Consider the following 20827-nt stretch of genomic DNA (forward strand, 5'->3'; position numbering starts at 1 on the left):
GACACTCTGTCCTCCCTCGGAGTCCTCTACTCTCGTTTTCCCTTGAATTGCAATGGTTATTGCTTTTTATTTTATTCTTTTATAACTCATTTAATATTTTTCATCATTTGTAATGTTCAGTCTGAAAACGATCCATCGGAAAAAATTAAATGTTGAGTTATTGACCAAAAAACTGACCTCCGTCCCTTAAAGACACTCCCTCCCCCCCCGGGAGTCCTCTTCTCTCATTTTCCCTTAAATTGAGCGGGTTATTGTTTTTTTATTATTTTATAAGCCATTTCATGTTTTTCATTATTTGTATTGTGCGGTATGAAAACGATCCAGCTGAAAAAATTTAATGTTGAGCTGTTGACCAAAAACTGCTCTCCGTCCCTAAAAGACACTCTCTCCTCCCCCGGAGTCCTCTCCTCTCATTTTCCCTTGAATTGAAAGGGTTATTGCTTTTTATTTTATTCTTTTGTAAACCATTTCATGTTTTTCCCCTTTTACACTGTTCAGTCTGAAATCGATCTAACCTAACCTTTACAACTAGGTGGGGCGGCGTCCATTTTCCGTGAAGTTTCTGGTAGATAACAAATATTGAATTTGGTTATCAGGTTGTATTCCGTATTGAGTCAGTAGTCATCTGAATAAATATATTAAAATAGTGAAAATAGTCTCTTAAAATTCTCAAACCTCGACCCTTAAGCCTAAGAAAACAATAATAATAAATATATGAAACTTTATTTCTGAAATCTATAACACAATGTCTTTAATTTCCTTGGTGATATTAGGGATCTCCTTCTTATTCTCAATGTCATTTAATAGATCACAGGCATATTCATTCCATTCTAGGGCTAGTCGATGTCCCCTTGGCACTTCTACTGCAACCTTGAATGTCCAAGGGAGATATTTCATACAGAGCGCGGTGATTTGAAAAGGGACAGGGGACTAGTATAGAACGTTCCTAGATGTGTCAGCTATCTCCAAACGCTGCATGGGGGTTGGGTCGGTGCCCTTAGCCCTCTTTTCATGAGGGGTGCAATGCTCATAATTGTCCTTAAAAGAAGAAAAAATTTAGTATTTAAATAATGATTCCCTTTTCTACAGAAGATAAATTAGTACCCCCCAACCCCGTAACCATAATTTTGTCTAGAAAGCATTTATCGCAAAGAAGCTCCCCCTCGTAAAATTTTACGAGAAATATACTATGCTTGGAAATCAAATGCTATTCAATTTACACATAATAAAGTTACGTACCTTTTTCATAGAAATCCCGACCCCTTACTTTTCACACGAAGAAACACTTTGTTTTCACTTTACAATGAAGGTGTTAGAATTGAGGCATTGCCTTTCCCCCTTTTTACATAATGTCCTAAAAAATATTGTTAGACCATAATTTTGTAAATAACTCGTTTCTCTACTTCCATACAGGTTGCGTAGGCTTAGCTTGATTATCGCAATCTCTTTTTGCTTGAAACAGTTTTAATTCGATGGGAAAACAATCCTTTTGATCTGTGAAACCATTTGGTTAAGCCGTTAACCTAACCTGAAAAAAGTCTGGATGTACTTTAAAAGGGTGACAGCTAATTATCAGCTAATTAAATCATTGCGGAAATGTTTAAGTCAAGTTAGTGGCAGCTTAAATGGATACGGTATATTAATAGCTAAGGGATTGACAGAACGTTGGCTGTCAAAAGGATAGTACAAAAACAAAGTTATTTCTATTGGAAGAATTAAAGTCATAAACTGAGAGGGGTGTGGAGGGGGGGGAGGTTAGGTTTACGTGGTAAAAAAGAACTTATTTTACGCTTTCTAGCGAGTGTAAACAATATATAGTGGAGTTTGTACAGTGGGGGGAGGGGGTATACCCTGAATATACTGTGGGGGCTATGTAAAATGATTTTATTTGGAAATAAAGAATGAAAATTTACTAAACAGAACTCACATTGTTAATCAATGTAGATGAAGTTTCCTCAAGGGCGAATTGCGATGTATTGGGAAACAATATATAACCGACTCTCTGATGGGATGAGAATGTGATATAACCGACTCTACGATTGGCTTAGAAGGACATACGTGATCCTGTTTCCCGTTATCAGAACAATACATTCCCCACATCGATTATGTAAATCAAGTTCTCGGAAATTCACTTGTCCTAGATCAATACATCTCTTCCCACCGTTAATGCGCATGTGCAAACTTAACTCCGGGGACTATACACCTGGACGAACAACAACAACAAATAAATTCCCCTCGAGTCGATCAATACATTCCCCTCGATTATGTAAATCAAGTTCTCGGAAATTGTCTCCCCTAGATCAATACATTCCCCATCGATTATGTAAATCACCCCCAGTGTCATTACACCTGGCCAAACAATAACAATTCAATTGACCTTGACCTCATTAGACTCGATTCCTTGAATAAATTATGTCCCGACAACGTTAGACTCAATTGTAGATAGCAGCACATGTGTTCGCGTAGTATTCTATGCCCATATATGGACTCCCGTTCGGAGTCAATAAGGGGGTTCTACTCTCACAGAGAGAAGAGCAAAAAGGAGAAGAAAGAGTAAATAAAAGTAAAATAAAAACTATACACAAAACTAAAAAGATTTGGATTGGCTAAATCAGTTAAGTACATTAAATAGACTCCAATAAAATAAAAATATATAAGAAAAATTAAAAAAATAGATAAAAAGAGCTTCTAAGAAGGGAAAGAGGCTTTAACAATTTTTTTGAACAAACTGAATGAGTGGTATCTTCGAGCTGATTCAGACAAATGATTCTGTACTATATGACTCACCATTAAAGGCTAAGTTGCTAAGACTAGGAATAAGTGAAGGTGAAGAGGGGATGTTAGGTAATGAGAAGATCGATCAAGTGAACCGCTTCAGAAACTATCTAGTACAAACAGTTCGTGGTAACGAACTTTAAGTAAGGAGCGACCCGATTCAATAGTAACAGAAACTCTAAAAATGGAGTTTTGATACCAATAGATACATCAAAAGAATTACACGCCTGAGAAAATTTGCCTTATTTTTGAAAAAAGGGGGAAACAACCGTTAAAAGTCATTGAACTTTAATGAATATCACACCATCAAATTCACCGTATCAGAGAACCCTTCTATAGAAGCTTCAAACTCCTATCTGCAAAAATGTGGAAATTTGTATTTTTTGCCAGAAGAAAGATCACGGATGCGTGTTTATTTGTTGTTTTTTTTCCCCAGGGTGATTGTATCGATCCAGTAGTCCTAGAATATCGTGAGAGAGCTATTCCGAACGGGAATTAAAAGTTCTAGTGCTCTTTTCAAGTGAACACAAACATTGGAGGGCAACTTGGCCCCCTCCCACGCTCATTTTTCTCCCGAGGTCATCCAATCAATATTTTGAGATAGCCATTTTGTTCAGCATAGTCGGAAATCTAATAAATATGTTTTGAGGATAACTTAATGCCCCACAGTTCCCGGGGCAAGGGCAGCAAGTTACGAACTTTGCCAATTGTTTACATATAGTCAGCTGTGGCAAACCAAAAGGCAGTAAGTAACATATTGTAAATTTTACAGGAGACGCGAACAACGTTTTAAACAATTAACCAAATTTAAAACTAGGAAAATAAGTTGCTGGGACTAATTTCTTAACATGACCAGAAGTAATTTTTCCTGCTGAATCACGGGGTGCTTTCAAAAATCCAACTTTACATTTACTTTTGGGACTTTTGTCACTTATCTCCTTTGGTCGCGTTTTTCGGCAGACCAAAAGGAGGTATGTGCTATTTTGGCGTTTAAAATTAAATGCGAAAACAATTAAACTTTTAACAATGTTTATAGCTATTAAACTTTTTTACCGACATTTTTTTTCTTTTTAACTGAATAGATCATGTTGAAAACTACCCTCTCTAATGCCCACCACGCCTGTGAAACACAGAAAGCAGGGGTCAAAATCGTGCAGAAACTTCTCCTGTGTATCGAATTCTCAGAACCATAACTTCAACTATTTTACTGTAAAAAAACGTATAAAAGAATTGTTCGGTTATTTGGAAACTGACCAGAAAACAGGAACAACATTCAGCTTCAATTAAACTTTTAGGAACTCAAAAAAGCAAACATCATTTAAGTCCATCTTGTTCTTCACATCCCTCAAAAGTGAGATCAGCTGATGCTTTGTCTTCCGTTGGTGTCTTTTGACTTTGGCAATCCTTTACCAAGTCCTTTCTTCACTGCAACTGTAAGGAAATAGTAAGAGACAAGCTCCTGATCAAAATCCTCACGATAAAACATAGAGGATTCACCTTTTTTGAAGACAACTTCAACTATTTTCTGTAGCAGCACTGGTTGGTTATCTTTCTTCTTTTTGAAGTACTTTTCGTTTTTCCACTCGCGAAAGTCACTGATGTAAAGCTCCCTGATGCGAGAATTTTCCCTGGAATCTTCCATCAGCTTCTTCAAATCAGCTTCTTCCAACAGCAGTTAAAAGGCGCTTTCCTCTGTTCATTTTGCAATCATAGTCTAGTTTTCTTCTTTCCTTCAGACAGTAATGAAAGTGACGAAAAAATCCTGGCGTGGACGACCAAAATGCGCTAAGTGACAACTTGAAAACTTGTTTTACTCATATCCACGGCAGCCCAAAAAGAGAAAAGTGCAGGACTTGCCCGTCGGTGTACTTAACTCCTTTTGGCCTGCAAGACAGCCCGAGAAATGCACATAACGCCTTTTTAACGGATCACAAAGCTTTAAATATCTCAGAAACGAAAGGAGATAAGTACATTCTGAATAGATCAATCGATCGAGCGTGTTCTGTTTGGCGGAGATAGGGATAATACTCATTTTTCGCGAACATGTCAATTACCGCCTTTTGGTTAGACACAGCCATAGTATTGGTTAATGGGAAGTATACAGACGATTTCAGGAGGGTTTTTTTCTGGTGGGGGCTCGGAGGAGGGAGTTACGGGGGAGTATCTTTCCATGGAGGATGTTTCCTTGGGGAAAGGGACATTCTATGAAGGGGGTGCCAGATAATAAAAAAAAGTTTTTTCAACTGAAAGTAAGGAGCAACATTAAAACTTAAAACGAGCAGAAATGATTACGTCTATGAGGGGGTTTGCCCCCTAGTCAATACCTCGCTCTTTACGCTAAAGTTTTTTTGGTACTTTCCCATTATGTGGACACCTCTAAAATGCTAACAGTGAAACGGATGAGACAGATATCGACCCGGCACTAAAACAGTTGTTACAGTGGAATTGAGTATAACGGGTGGTGTAATATGAGTGTTAAAATTACAATTTCGGATTTGCCAAAGACAGAAAAAGAGGCAGTTGAATTTTTACAGGATAAGGGGCTATTGCCCAAGACAAAAGAGTGCGAAAATGGAACCACCATGACTTTATAAGGGGTTATTGCATTAAAACTGGGTATCTGTCTCTGGTTTAATATAAACATTAAACGTATTTAATGTATGCAATGCTTTACCCCCACACCCCCCTAATGTGCAAATATATATCCCAAATTTGTTTATAAAATATTATATATTCATCCTATTTTGTTTTACTTCATTAGCATTAACCAAACTTGACTTTTTAGAGGTGTCCACATAATGGGAAAGTACCGTTTTTTAGTACTTTCAAAAGAGCTATCTATTCTAATTAACCAGCCTTTGTGATTCAGGGGTTTGTAATTCGATCAAAATTTGAACTTTAGCGAAAAGATTGAGGTATTGACTGGGGGGGGGGGCGAACTCCCTAATATACGCAATAAAAACATATGAATATAGAAGTTCGTTACGTAAGTTAATTCGTAAGTTACGTCAGAACAAAATTTCGAGAAAACCATCTAGCCAAAAAAAAAGAGGTAAAATCAATACATAAGTTTCGTTTTAAATATTTATATACGGTGAGCCAAAATCAAAGCTGCATTAGTTCAAAAACGTTCAGAAATTAAACAAAAAAAACAAGTTTTTTTTAACGGAAAGTAAGGAGCGACATTAAAACATAAAACGAACAGAAATTATTCCGTATATGAAAGGGGCTGTCCCCTCCTCAACGCCTCGCTCTTTACGCTAAAGTTTGACTCGGCCTCACAACTTTATTTTTTAAAACAGTAAAAAACTTTAGCGTAAAGAGTGAGGCGTTGAGGAGGGAACCGCCCCTTTCATATACGGAATAATTTCAGTTCGTTTTAAGTTTTGTTGTCGCTCCTTACTTTCAGTTAAAAAAAACTTTTTTTGTTTTTGTTTAATCAAACAGTTCGTGGTAACGAACTGTGAGTAAGGAGCGACCCGGCTCAATGGTAACCGAAACTCTAAAAAACGGAATTTTGATACCAATAGACACATCAAAAGAATCAGATTCTCATTTTGATTTCAAATATATAAGTTTAATCAAGTTTAATCTTACCTATCAAAAGTTACGCGCCTGAAAAAATTTGGCTGATTTTCGAAAAAAGGGGGAAAGACCCCCTAAAAGTTATAGAACCCAAATGAAAATCACACCATCATATTAAGCGTATCAGAGAGCCCTACTGTAGAGGTTTCAAGCTCCTATCTACAAAAATGTGGAATTTTCCATTTTTTGCCAGAAGAAAGATCACGGATGCGTGTTTATTTGTTTTTTTTTTGTTTTTTTGTTGTTTTTTTTTTTTCCCCAGGGGTGATCGTATAGACCCAGTGGTCGTAGAATATCGCGGTAGGGTTCATTGGAACCGAAATTCAAAGTTCTAGTGCCCTTTTTAAGTGACCAAAAAAAATGGAAGGCAACTAGGCCCCCTCCCACGCTCATTTTTTCCCCAAAGTCACCCGATCAAAATTTTGAGATATCCATTTTGTTCAGAAAGGTCGAAATATATTATAACTATGTCTTTTAGGATGACTTACTCCCTCGAAGCCCCCAGGGGGAGGGCTGAAAGTTTTGAACTTTACCCAATGTTAACATATAGTATTGGTTATTGGGAGGTATTCAGACGTTTTCAGGGGGAATTTTTTCTGGTAGTAGGGGGTCGGGGTGGGTTGGGGGTTATATGGGAGGATCTTTTCATGAAGGAAGTTTTCATGAGGAAACAGGCATTGCTATGAAGGGGGCACCGGATATTCCATCATTATTTTAAAAAAATCAGAAATTAAATATAAAAAAACAAGTTTTTCAACTGAAAGTAAGGAGCAACATCAAAACTTAAAACGAACAAAAAAACATTAGCTATATGATTGGGTTTACCTTCTAGTCAATGCCTCGCTCTTTAAGCCAAAGATTTTTTAGTACTTTCATAAGAGCTATTTATTCTAATTAACGGCCTTTGTGATTAAGGGGTCATTTTTAAAGAATTGGAACAAAATTCGAACTTTAGCTTAAAGACCAAGGTATTGACTAGGGGACAAACCCCCTAATAAACGTATTAAAAATATATGAATAAAGAAGATCGATAAGTAAGTTAACTTGTAAGTTACGCATATTTGTTGCTAATAAAAATATTCAGAAATAAAATTCAACAGGTTTCGAGAAGGCCATTTAACGAAATTAAATTGAAACTAACACAAAAATTTCGTTTTAATTATTCCTGCACGGTGAGCCAAAATCAAAACCTGCATTAATTAAAAAACGTTCACAAATGAAATAAAAAAAAACTATTTTTTTTAACTGAAAGTAAGGAACGACTTTAAAACTTCAAACGAACAGAAATTATTCCGTATATGAAAGGGACTGTCCCCTCCTCAACTCCTCGCTCTTTACGCTAAAGTTTGACTTTCTCACAACTCAATTTTTTTAAACAATAAAATTTTGTTTTAATTGCAAATTTTTTTAATTAACTTTAACGAAATTCACACCATCATATTCAGCTTATCAACGAACATTATTAAAGAAGCTTCAAACTCCTATCTGCAAAAATGTGGAATTTTGCATTTTTAATTAACTTTAACGAAAATTACACCATCACATTCAGCTTATCAGAGAACCCTATTAAAGAAGTTTCACGTTCCTATCTGCAAAAAGGTGAAAATTTGCATTTTTTGCTCGAAGAAAGATCACGATGGGTGCCCTCCAAAAAAAGGAGGACAACTAGGCCCACGCTCTTTTTTTTCTCAAAGTCACCCAATTAAAATTTTGAGAGAGCCATTTTGTTCAGCATAGTCAAAAATTTAATAAATATGTCTTTTAGGATGACTTAATTCCCACAGTTCCCAGGGGAAGGGCTGCAAGATATGAACTTTGCCCATTGCTTACATATTGTATTGGTTATTGGGAAGTATACAAACATTTTCAGGAAGGATTTTTTTCTGGTGGGGGGGGCTGGAGGAGGGGGTTACTCGGGAGAATCTCTCCGTGGAGGATGTTTCTTCGGGGTAAGGGTCATTTCTATGAAGGGTGCGCCAGATTTCCAAGCATTATTTAAAAAAACGATCAGAAATTAAATTTAAAAAAAAACAAGTTTTTTCAACTGAAAATGAGAAGCAACATTAGAACTTAAAATGAACAGAAATTATTACGTATATGAGGGGGTTCTCCCCCAAGTCAATAGCTCGCTCTTTACGCTACAGTTTTTTTTAGTGCTTTCAAAAGAGCTATCTATTCTAATTAAACGGCCTTTGTGATTCAGGGGTTTGTGAATTAAATTTTTTTTTAGCTTTTAACGTAAAGAGCGTGGTATTGACTACGGGGAGAGCCCCCTCATATACGTAATAACATATACGTGAAAAAAAAAACGGCGATACGGCTCAATAGTAATCGAAACTGTTAAAAATGGAATTTTGATGTCAATAAATGTATCAAAAGAATGGGCTTATAATGCTGATTCTAAATATATAAATCTTATTAAGTTTAGTATTGCTCATCAAAGGCTACGAGCCTGAAAAAAATTACCAGGTTTTTTAAAGAGGGGGGAAACATCCCTACAAGTGAAAGAAATTTAATGAAAATCCCACCTTCAGATTCAGCGTATCACAAAACCCTATTACATAGGTTTCAAGCTCATATATTGAAAAATCTGGAACTATATCTGCAACGTATTTTTTGCCAGAAAAAAAATATACGAATATAGAAGTTTGTTACGTAAGTTAATTTGTAAATTACGTCAGAATCAAATTTAGAGACAACCATTTAGCAAAAGAAGAGTAAAATTTTTATGCAAATTTTGTTTACTTATTCAATGACGGTGATCCAAAATAAAAGCTGCATTAACTAAAAAACGATCAGAAATTCAATAAAAAAAAACAAGTTTTTTAAACTGAAAGTAAGGAGCGACATTAAAACTTAAAACGAACAGAAATTATTCCGTATATGAAAGGGGCTGTCCCCTCTTCAACGCCGCGCTCTTTAAGCTAAAGTTTAACTCTGTCTCACAACTTTATTTTTCAAAACAATAAAAAACTTTAGCGTAAAGAGCGAGGCGTTGAAGAGGGGACAGCCGCTTTCATATACGGAATAATTTCTGTTCATTTTAAGTTTTAATGTTGCTCCTTAATTTCAGGTTAAAAAACTTGTTTTTTTTTTATTTAATCATTAGTAAAGATGATGGATGCAGTGGATATTAAAAGTAGAGTAGCCAGGCAAAGGGTGTTGCACAGTTAAAAGAGTTCGGAAGAAAATGAAGATAAGTTTGCGAACTAAGATTGGAACTTTGGAAGCAACAGTGATGGCAGCGGTCAAGTATGGTTCTGAAGCGTGAGAGCTTCAAAAAACTGAAGAGGAGTTGCTAGATGTCTTCGCGGGGAATTGGTTCCGGATTTTTTTGGGTACCCGACTGACTGACCGTATCTCAAATAGTAAATTATTGTGGTTCAGTAAAATTGTAAAAATTGTGTAAAAATAGTAAAAATTGTGGTTCAGTCCCTCTTTCTAGGGCTATGATGAGAGAAAGGATGAAATATCTAGGACCCTTTCTGTGGATGAAGGATGACAAATTGCCAAAGATTGTCTTTTTCAACCAATCGTCTAGGGTTAAACGAAAAGTTGGTCGTCCCTGAATGGGATGGGACGATTTCACAAGGAAAGATTCAAGGGAAATGGTAACTCCTTGGGAGGGTATAAAGAGGGGGACTTTGAATAGATTGGGATGAAGGAGGAGATTGCATGGCTGTACTGGGCTGAGGCGGCTTTGTGCTGCAGTGAGCTGTTAATAGTGGTAGTGATAGCAGTGTTTCATGGAGCCTATAATAACGGCAAAACAGTATTGTATAATCGCCTAGCTTTTATGAGGAGAGGTTTTAGTGGATGTTTTAATGGAGGAGGGGTGCTTAAATTCTCAAAAGCACAAATTTGTGCCTAAGTTTGAAATCCTTCAGGTAGTTGGATGTCTTAAGTCATTGTGATAAAGAGTTGAAGTTGTGGCAAAACCTTTTATAATAATTGTGTATTGTGACTACTGATGATGATGACCGACTGTGTCATCGAAATATTTAGAGTCTTTGTTTTATATTTTCGTTTCACTGTCTAATAAAAGGACCTATCCCAATTTGGAATTCTTATTGATTTCGTCATAGAAAAGGCAGTGTGGTCATGGAGAATAATAGTAATTGTGTATTGTGACAAAAAATTAATTTGAAATCAAACTTTAAAATAAAAAGCAAAGGTTTGATAGGGGTGACAGCGACAGCCTTTTTATTTTATTTAGGAATATATACTTTGCGGAATTTTACAGATTATGAAAAGCTTTCAACGGGCTGTAAGAATTTCAAGCTTCCAAATATTCTTCAAAGAGCAAAAAGGAGATATAGCCTCTGGAACCCTTTTTTTTAAGACAACATTAAGTACACATACGGTATACGGAGAAAGTGGATGGGCGAATCAGTTAATCGTTTTGAGTTTCCGGAGGGAACGGCTGTAAATGTCAATTTAATAGATACGTCTCATCAGGCAATCATACATAATCTTTTCCTGGGGGGGGGGGGGGTTAGTAATTGAAAAAAAAACATTTAAATTATAAAATCTGAGTCAAAAGCCTTTTTTGGGCATACGCCCTGGGTAAGCTCCTGTGTCTCGTAACATCTTTTGAGCTAGTTCAACCGAGATATCATTACAAGATTTATCTCTAACCCTTTAAGATTCGCAAGAACTGTTTACTAAATGACAATCCTTCATCATTAGTTGCGTAAATCCGGGTTATTGAGCCTGGACCCTTTATACGCAGGTTCTTTATTCGTGAAGTTCAGTTACCAGCCTGTAATCAAAAGAAGCTGATATTAGAGATTTATTTAAGACTGTGAATCTAGAAGATTAACAAAAAAGTTATATGAATTCATCGATAGTTATGTTTAATGGTGGTTACAGCCAAAAAACAGAACTATTATCATTCAAAGAGCATACGTAAGTAGACTAATTATTACTTTTGGCTACGATAATTCAAAAGTTTTATGTTATAGGATTCAAATTTTACAAGAGACCATAACGCAAAAATCTAGTTTATCCACCTTCTCTCACACCGAAACACTGATTACTATCTATAATATTAATAAAAAAAAAGTTTTTTTTTATTTAATTTCTGAACGTTTTTGAATTAATATAGGTTTTATTTTGGCTCAACGTATGTGAATAATTAAAACAAAATTTGCATTTGAAATTTGCAAAAAGGGCAATAGACCTTTTAATTTTATTTACGAACGTTTTTATTAGTAATAAATATACGTAACTTACGAATTAATTTAAGTTTCTAACTTCTATATTCGTATAATTTTACTACGTATATGAGGGGGTTCGTCCCCTCGTCAATACCTCGCTCTTTACCCTAAAGGTCGAATTTTGTTCCAATTCCTTAAGAACGACCCCTGGATCACAAAGGCCGTTTAATTAGAATAAATCGCTCTTTTGAAATTACTAAAAATTCCTTAGCGTAAAGAAGGAGGCATTGAGGAGTGGACAAACCCCTCATATACGCAATAATTTCTGTTCGCTTTAAGTTTTAATGTTGCTCCTTACTGTCAGTTGAAAAAACTTGTTTTTTTAATTTAATTTTTGATTTTTTTTTAAATAATACTGTAAAATCCAGCGCGCTTAATGGAAATTCTCTTCCCCCATTAAACATTCCTCCACTAAAAGATCCTCCCACGTAACCTCCTCTCCCCCCCCACACACAAGAAAAAATCTCCCCTGAAAACGTCTGTATGCTTTCCAATAACCAATACTATATGTAAAAAATGGGCAAAGTTCATAACTTGCAGCCCTTCCCCGGTGGACTGTGGGGGATTAAGTCTTCCTCAAATACATAGTTACTAGATTTTTCGACCATGCTGAACAAAATAGCTTTCTAAAAATTTTGATCTGGTAAGTTTGGAAAAAATGAGCGTGGGAGGGGGCCTAGTTACCCTCTATTTTTTTTTGCCATTTAAAAAGAGCACTAGAACTTTTAATTTTCGCTCGAACGAGCCCTCTCGCGACATTCTAGGACCGCTGGTTCTATATGATCACCCCTGGGGAAAACAATATAAAAAAAATAAATAAACACGCATCCGTGATCTTTCTTCTGGCAAAAAATACAAAATTCCACAATTTTGCAGATAGGAGCTTGAAACCTCTACAAAAGGTTTCTCTGATACTCTGAATCTGATGGTGTGATTTTAATTAAGATTCTATGACTTTTAGGGGGTGTTTACATTACATTACCGAGCGTAATTTGTTGTGGGGAAGGGGAAAACTTCCCACCCAGACTCCAGTCCTCCCAGCTGAAATTTGGCGTCTTCAAAAATACTTTCGAAAATAAAATAAATTTTCTCAGGCTCGTAACTTTTGATGGATAAGACTAACTTGATGAAACTTATATATTTAAAATATATAACTCATTACTTACAGTTCGTTGCCACAAACTGTTTGATCAGAGCCATTTCTAGTTTAACTGCTTCCCACCTTCCAGGGGCGTAATTTGCTATGGGGAAGGGGGAAAATTCCCATCCAGACTCCAGTCTCCCCAGCTGAAATTTGGCGTCTTCAAAAATTTTGCCAAACTAAAATAGGCCTACATAATTCAAGTATCCGCAGAAACAGATCAGTTTTCTTTAGTATACCTTTGCCTTTGTGGTAGTATATGACCTATTTTTTATTTTTCACTTCAATTGGAAAAATTGGTACCAAATTTCCCCCCTCCCCCGAATTTTGACGAAAGCACGTCACTGCCACCCACTCCACCCTAGCGTCAAGACATAGCCTTAGACAATATGCAAAGTTTTGTTGTGTTTTTTCTCCATGATTGGAACTATTGGTCAATGAAACAACAGTTAATGAGGAATAAGCAAACAGCAGCAATGTAAACCAACAGAATTGGTATCGTGAATATAGCCTTGGGAGGTATTTAGGCCTCTGGGGGGGGGGCGGGGGGTGGACGCAGTTAAACTGGAAGTGACTATGATAATCCAATAAACATAAATCTTTCGAATGTAACGAAGCACAAACTTTATTATTATAGACCAGGATTTTAAGCCAGGTACATTAGCACGGTGGGGGCTTTGGGTCCGTGCCACCTTCAAATCTCTAAAGATACATAATTTTCCTTCCAGATATACCTTCAATTCTTCCACATATTTTGTCATTTCTTTTTTTACCCATCCCCCCCCACCATGAAGGGTGAGTTCTCTAGAATGTATTATTCCATATATTCCTACTATTGACTTTAAACACTTATAACAAAAAGAAGAAAAAAAAACAACAACAAACAGTTACACTGTATTACTTTAGGTTAAAGTCAATCCCTCCTCAGGGAGGGGGTTGAAATTTAAGATAATTTCGTAAACCACATTGGCTTGCTTAGGTGCTTAGATGGTCTTTTTTAGGTAAGGGGGTCTAATCAAAAAGAAAAAGGAACTATATACGATCATTCCGGGAACACTCTATTCTCGCCCATATTCTCGCCGTGTACCAGCAACTTTCTCTTTTAACGGGAAAGTATTTTGAGGGTGGTAACTTGGAGTTCCCGGGGATCCTACAAACGACTGTAAAAAGGACAATCAGGCAGTTGTGTAAATATGTGAATGAAGCGTTGACATCAATGAGTGAAACTTGATTTTTATGTTATTTTTCTTGTGGAGTGTATTTAAGAATACTGCTCTGTATGGCCTGTTTTTTTTTGGCTTATCATAAATTATTATTATCATTATTATTATTATTATTATTATTATTATTATTATTATACGATCATTACGGGATCAAAAAGTATATACTTGAACGCCGCTGCGCCAAAAACGATATAGCGTACCTTGTACATTTTGAAAATTTTATGATCGGACGTATTTGACGATAAGGTATTTAAGCTTTTCGAGTAAATTAATTTTTTTGAATAATATAATAATCTGTATTTAAAGCCAATTAAAGCCATATACAAAAAGACAAATACTAAAGAAAAATTACACTTCAGTTGACATCCTTCCCATCAATACAAAATTTCCTACTGCCACAATATAACGGGGAGTCCTAGACCTCATTAACTCACAAAGCAGCCTATCTTCCCCTCCTGGATAATCAATCCCCTTAAATGAGAGAGTTGCTTACACCGGAGGAGGAAATGGCCCAACCCATAATCATTTTCCCCACATCTCAAGCAACTACACCCCACATCTGTAGAATGAATATTCTACAGCAAATAAATCAATGTAAAAAAAAGTTTTATTACACTAGGTTAGGTAGTCTTCGAGTGGGGCTTCTTCTCTTCCACGCGGCGTACATCACGGGTCCTAACATGTTCCGCCATGAGGCTCCCTTTCGTGGCAACACATGGCCTGTTTCCGCAATGTGTATCGCGTACCTCTTGGCATACACGAATTTGAAATAGGCTAACCCCTCGGTAATTCTTTTAGCTAAAGTATTGATAAATTAGATACAGATAAGGCACTTAGGTATGAACTTGAAACGCTTACGAGAAACTAAAACTTCTAAACAGCGTGATTAGTTAAAATGAGACGGAGTAAATCCAGTGAAAGTTTAATGGTGATTAAGTAAAACCCGCTAGGGATACACATTGCCTAAGCATAAGAGTCTAGATCTGGTACCAATGTAAGGTCTGTCAGTCATTATTATGGGCAAAATATTGAATTAAAAACCAGGGTCATTCGCAATATGTAACTAACTTATCGACAAAGAATGTCTTCTTTGTGTTTTTAGCGCAATCGTTTGATAAAACTGTATAGCTTTGAACAGCTTTTTTCTAATATTTCTGAGGGGATCTGATTCCACAAACTCGTTGACCTTGTAAACGTCCATAATTTTCTGGTGCACCAAAATGGCACCCCGGAGCTCCAGAAAACCCGCAATGCCAATAAGACGAACAGATACAACAAATGAAACTTCCAAGCATTTTCTTGCAAAAGCTAAAAAAAAACCTCCAAGCCCAGGGTCGTATCCAGGATTTTTTTTTTGGGGGGGGGGAGGTAGGAGTTACAAAAAACAATTTTAAACGCATCAAAAGTTTGTTTATATTCATATTCGTTACGTTTTCACAAGTTGGGAAAACATTCCGGGGGGGGGGTCAAATCCCCTACCCCCCTTGATACGGCCATGCCCGAGCCTATTTTTGCTGTCGATTATTTTGTAAAATTTGAAACCTAGGTAAACGCATATGCATAGGAATTGATTTAGGGGACCATTCTAAGACAGAAAAAACGAAGGATGATTTATTATATTATTATAAAGGAAACTTTGGAAATACACAATATTCTGTACCCCTTGCGGTGCAACTTTAGGTTGTAAATACATCGGCCTTTGAACATGAGCACCGTCGGTAATTTCAACGGGGAGGGGGCATTAGTGTGGATTAAATTCTTTACGGTGACTTGAATAGAGATTTCCGCAGAAATCCCCCTCCTCTTGTGGAAAAAAGTTCCTGTGTACGTACATGGATGCAGGCAAGGGTTTCATTTTAATAATTTTCAAGAGAGGAGACAAGTGTGCAAATGTTAGAAAAGTGTTGTTTTCTTCGCCTTAGCTTTTTTCGACCATTTCCCAAATATTGAAGAACGTTCCCGTCTCTATATTTTTGGTTGTTTGGAGGTGGGCTAAGGTATGGGTTTATTCCCTACCGCCCCTGTGGGTGTCCATATTCTCAGCTTTGGCGGAATTTTGCTCCTCCCCTGATTGTGTTGATCACTTTGACTATAATCACAATGTTAAGAAAAAAACAGAGAAGAAGGATGGGGCTATCAACCAGGGTTGCCAACTGCCGACATCTCAAAGGACTTCAAATCAAGCCCCAAAAAGAGGGATGTTTGCTTAAAAAGAGTACAGGTTAAAAAATTTGCGTCAAAAGATGAACCAAAAGGTTTTTGGTTCTAAAATTGCTGTTGGTAGTATCAACAGCAATTTTAGAATCAAAATCTTTCAATAATAATTATTTCAATAAGTGTCAAAATCGTAAAAAAACATTCATCAAATCGACAGACCATTTATATATTTAAGTTTTACTATATGTAGAGATCTCTCAAAGCGCGACTAGGTTTTGACAAAAAAAAGGTTCTCGTACTAATCCATTTGGATAGCTAGGTTCAGCCACTTATTCAAAATTCCATCAAGATAATAAAACGACCCATACCAGTACAACCAGTAAAAACAAAAGTATCTTATCATATAGTAAGTTATACAATAGGTCATATAAATAACGGGCAAAAAACATCTCGGATTAGTTTCAGTCAAACTCTGGTCAAGTTCAGATTGCACTACTTGAGTTGTTTATAAATTTCATTTTATGATGAGAAATACGGACTTTGTACATAATGTCATCATTTGAGTTTGGAGTTAGCATCCTTTCCGTAGTGATCTAGGGGTTGAGTATCCACAAATTAAACTGAGATCAGTTGCTGGTTACGCAGTGAAATATTCGAGGAGGGGGATTCATTCCAGGTAAATATTGAAGTGTTTAAGCTTGAAAGAATAGAGTAAAACAATACTGTCTACGTATAAACTTGCGCAGGGGGAGGAGCCTCTGGGGCCGGCTCCCTTCAAAATCCTAAACTCTTAGCACTTCTTACCCAAATTATCAAATATGTTCTATTAATTTTGAGCCAAATAACTGTGTGCAACGGCAAAGGAAATTTTTCACATATGAGGACATCCATAGGGGATGGGGCAGCAGCTAGCTATTTTAATGGCAGGGGCAAAGCTGGACAAGTTGCTATTTTGGAAGCTTTTCCTATTTTTGGCATGTATATCATGAGTTTTTAGACCCGGTGAAATGTTTTTTGATTATCCAAAGGGGGTGTGTGTTTGCCTATTGTCAAATTGAGGAGTGCACCGCTTTATTTAAGGTAGCTATAGCAGATTCTTGATTTGCCTAATTTGAGCATATTCATCTAATTTTGCTATGTTTCTAATGAATCAAACGCCTCTCCCAGGGCCAGGGGTATATAATTCTTTTTCATTTTGTTATGGGGGGGGGGGAATGATAGTTTAACTAGTCGGGTCAAAGCTGAAGAAAACGTGTTTTCGAGTCTGTAGTCTATAGACTACTGTCTGTAGTCTGTATAAATTAATAGTCTATGTAGATTGCTCAATATTATGAGGAACAAATTCTATTTAGTTTAAGGGTGTATGCTCCGGTCAATATATACCAAATAATTTTATTTTTTTTAAAATAAATTTAAAGAAAAATTTGTTTCAGTTTTTTTTTCATTTTATGACTTTATTTATCCTTTATAACGGACTGTTAGTTCAGCCCCCCCCCCCCCTTTTAAGGCTATACCTAACCTAATCTAACCTAACCGGTCAATATATACCAAATCATATTATTGAGTTTCAAATAAAGTGAATACACCATTCGATGCCTTTTTTATGCTGATTACGAATATAATAAGCATTTCTATTGAAAATGAATTTCAGCCCCCCCCTATATAGGATATACCTAACCTAACCTAACTCTGCTTTGGCATATATAGGGATGGGGGGGTGCTGGAATTCATTTCCGATAGAAATGCTTATTATAGTCGTAATAAGCATAAAAAAAAGGCATTAAATGGTGGATTCACTTTAGACCTAACTCAATAATATGATTTGGTAGATATTGACCTATGCTCCTAGTTGGTTTAGTTGCTGTGACCTTAGAATGGCCTGTTAATAAAAAGGTTTAAAAAAGTCCCTAAAGTTCTAATTCATATTAACACTGAATGAAATATAAAAAGGGGAAAATACAATCAAAAGTAATTGGATTTTTTCGAAGATACTTTCAAAATCGAAAAAATAAGTACCATTGATATTTGCTTTAGCATTCCAAAAACAGTATTGTCTGTGTCACGTTTCTTTTCGCCAACGGATTTCGCTCAGAGTCAAATATAGTTAAAATGTTCGAAAGAATATTTATCGATACTGAAAATAAAGGTTTGATATTTCACCCGGTATCGTTAACGACTAATATCCAATGATAGCTCTATATGATCTATAAATATTCATCGTCAGTTTAATGAAATTCAGTCAAACTAAAAATTACGAGTTTATCCAGTGGTGTCAATTAACTAAAATTTAGGAGAGGGAATATAATTTTTAAACCTAAGGAGGGCAAGTTGTTGTTTTCCAATTTTGTAATAAAAAATGCCATTACCACTAAAAGGGGGTGGGGTTCAAAAAGCCACGGGGCACATCTCCTCCTCCCCCCCCCAATTGACACCACTTAGCCAATTTTCCTCCAAAATCTGTGAAGTTTATGACTGTAGTACAATTATTCTGTGAAACGGTTAATTAGGTGTATTGAGGATCACAGACTTTGAACATAACGTCACCATTGACTTGGCAATCTTTTTTTGGAAAGTCTCGTGTTTAATTATGGATGATTTAGAGATTTATAAACCGAATCTTTCAGTGTTTTTTTTAAATTCAGAGAAAACAGTTTCTTTAGTTTCAAGGTAATTTTAGCCACTGTTGACACACCGACGCATAGCCACAATTCGTATTAGGGAAATTGTTCTTATTCCAGGAGTGTCAACTCAGGATTTTGACTGGGGGCGAGGGTAGTGAGGTCTGAGACTCGTCTTCTTAGTTTTTTTTTGTAGTTATGATGGAAATAGAATCGTACATAATTTATTGTATAATGTGTTGGGACAAGGGACTTAGTTTAAAAGGTACTCTTTTGCTAAACGGACTCTTTTATATACGGCAATGCAAAGCAGTCATCTAACAGACCGAAACGAGTTATAAAAAACAGGTTTACGCTGCCTTCTGGGATATAAACAAAGGCAAGAACTGTATTTAAAGTGTTTTTTTTGGGGTTTAGGGGGGGGGAAGATACCTAGGTTAGGTTACGTGTTTAATATATGGTATGCTTTGCCCCCCCCCCTAATGTGCAAATATATAGCCCAAATTTGTTTCTAAACTATTATATATTCATCCGATTTTATTTCATTAGCACTAACCAAACTAGCACTATATAAAAGAGTCCGTATAGTAAAAGAGTACCGTTTAAAGTTAGCTATAGTTACTTTTGTGGGTATTGCACATATATGTATATCCCATAGTTCACCCCTCAGGAGGTTGATCTTATTCTGGGGTGTTGAGACATGGAAAGGTCTCTTAGATAGTCATCATACAATCAATGTATGTGCCCTCTAGACCCTCCCCCAGATCTCGGAAAATACCTTTTTTGGGGGTATCTTCATTGACAGCTATCTTTTTTGATATTTTCATTAAAAAAAAAGAAAAGATAAAATGTTAGGGTACTCCTTTAGTAGCCTATACCTACTCTTTTATATATCTCAAACTGGAGACGCGATGAAAAACCCGTTTTTACGGGATGATGATGATGTTTTTGGTTGTTTTTTTTTGGGGGGGGGGGGAGGTACCTAGGGTAGGTTAGGTTACGTATTTATTATATGCTATGCTTTACCCCCCACTCCGCCCCCCTAATGTACAAATATATAGCCCAATTTTTTTTCCTAAATTGTTATATTTTCAGCCTATTTTATTTTATTTCATTAACATTAACCAAGCCTGACTTCTTTCGTGCTGTGTAGGATATAATGCACAAGTACCAAAGTATATCACGGGAAGGTATTTTGAAGTACATATCTCCACTCCTTCTCCCTCTAGAGGGCAGTAAACTTTGATGACTTTTTAAAAATCTTTGTGCCTAAAAAGTGAAACCTTACAAAAGAGATCTTCTGCTTAAGTTAAGTACACGAAAAGTGTTTTCAGCTTCACAAGTTTGCTCAATCCCATTTTATGAGGTTTCAACGATTTGCTAATACATTTCTTAAATTTAGGGAAAAAACCTATTGATATGACTGAAAATTCTACTCAAACAACAGGATTTTAATTTCAGAAGTAAAATCAGAGAAAAAGAAACTGATAACTGAAAATTAAGGTTAAATATTTTCTTGTCAAAATTTCAATAGGCCAAGTGGGCAAATTTCTAAGACTTAGAAATCGGAAGAGGGCTAACATAGAAGTTTGGCAATACTTTCCAAAAGTCTGTTTTTAGCTCTGGTTCCATTTCTGAAAGTTTCATTTTCTTAATATAACCCCTTTCCAAGATGGCAAAAATTAGCTAAAGTAGTATTTTACCGACAAGACAAATTTTCCCCCCCCCCACAGATTTTAAAAATACATCCAACCTCCCCTAAATACAAGGGTGTATCAAGGGGGTTTAGGCTTTTAACCCCCCCCCCTTCATAATCTTTGTCCGACTCGTAAAAAACGTAACACAATTTTGTAACCCCCCCCCCCCCAAAAAAAAAAAAAAATTGTAAGCCCCCCCCTCCCTGGAGAAAAAATCTTGGATACTGCCCTGCCTAAATTATCGTGAATTGACGCCGGCACAATAGCTCAGCAGAGGGCTTAGCCTCTTTAGTTTCTGCCGAGTTGACTCCGTATATTTTTCACATCTTGGGGGATCTTGACCTCCTATCTAGGCCACTGGTTGTACTGCTGAGTCCTACAAATTCCATAGATTCATATTTTTTTTTGTTAT

The 20827-nt window shown here is 36.3% G+C and overlaps 1 protein-coding gene across 2 annotated transcripts in view; it reads left to right on the forward strand.

The window, feature by feature from the left end:
* Positions 1–11132: 11132 nt before the first annotated feature.
* LOC148943410 (uncharacterized) overlaps positions 11133–20827 on the forward strand; it is a 57832-nt gene continuing 48137 nt past the window's right edge. The window contains exon 1 of one of the 2 annotated variants that reach the window (XM_089101455.1): positions 11133–11268. The gene's annotated coding sequence lies outside the window, so the exon portion shown is untranslated. Of the gene's footprint in view, positions 11269–16581; positions 16777–20827 lie in introns of those variants that run through there. The other variant, XM_089101454.1, reaches the window with a different exon arrangement.

This window comes from Artemia sp. Qi Xiang Cuo, chromosome 15 (assembly GCF_049724085.1).
Source record: "Artemia sp. Qi Xiang Cuo chromosome 15, ASM4972408v1, whole genome shotgun sequence".
NCBI lineage: Eukaryota > Metazoa > Arthropoda > Branchiopoda > Anostraca > Artemiidae > Artemia > Artemia sp. Qi Xiang Cuo.